We start from the raw sequence: 347 nt of genomic DNA on the forward strand, positions 1-347 counted from the left end.
GCGGGCAGTCTGCGCATGCGCCCGCGCGGCAGCCTGCTTCTATTTATGTGGGGGATCCAACATGGCGCCCGTGGCGACCGGGTCGATGGCGGTGGGGTCGGTCCGGACGTAGTGGTGGAGCAGGGTGCACAGTCCGCACTCACGGTGGCGCCGGCGGAGGGCGGTGGAGGGACGCGAAGCGACGGAGAGAGGCGGCCGGGCGAGCACCTCGGCGCGGACCGCGCGCCGGCCCGAGCGCGAGCGGCGGATCACAACAGAGGGGATGGCGGAGCCGCGCAGGGTGGCTTTCATTAGCCTGTCACCGGCGCGGCGGCGCGAGGCCGAGGGCGGCGATCGCGGGCCCGAGC

The sequence above is a fragment of the Elephantulus edwardii genome, unplaced genomic scaffold (genome assembly GCF_000299155.1).
Source record: "Elephantulus edwardii isolate Elephantulus edwardi_28Jun2011 unplaced genomic scaffold, EleEdw1.0 scaffold00055, whole genome shotgun sequence".
Lineage (NCBI taxonomy): Eukaryota > Metazoa > Chordata > Mammalia > Macroscelidea > Macroscelididae > Elephantulus > Elephantulus edwardii.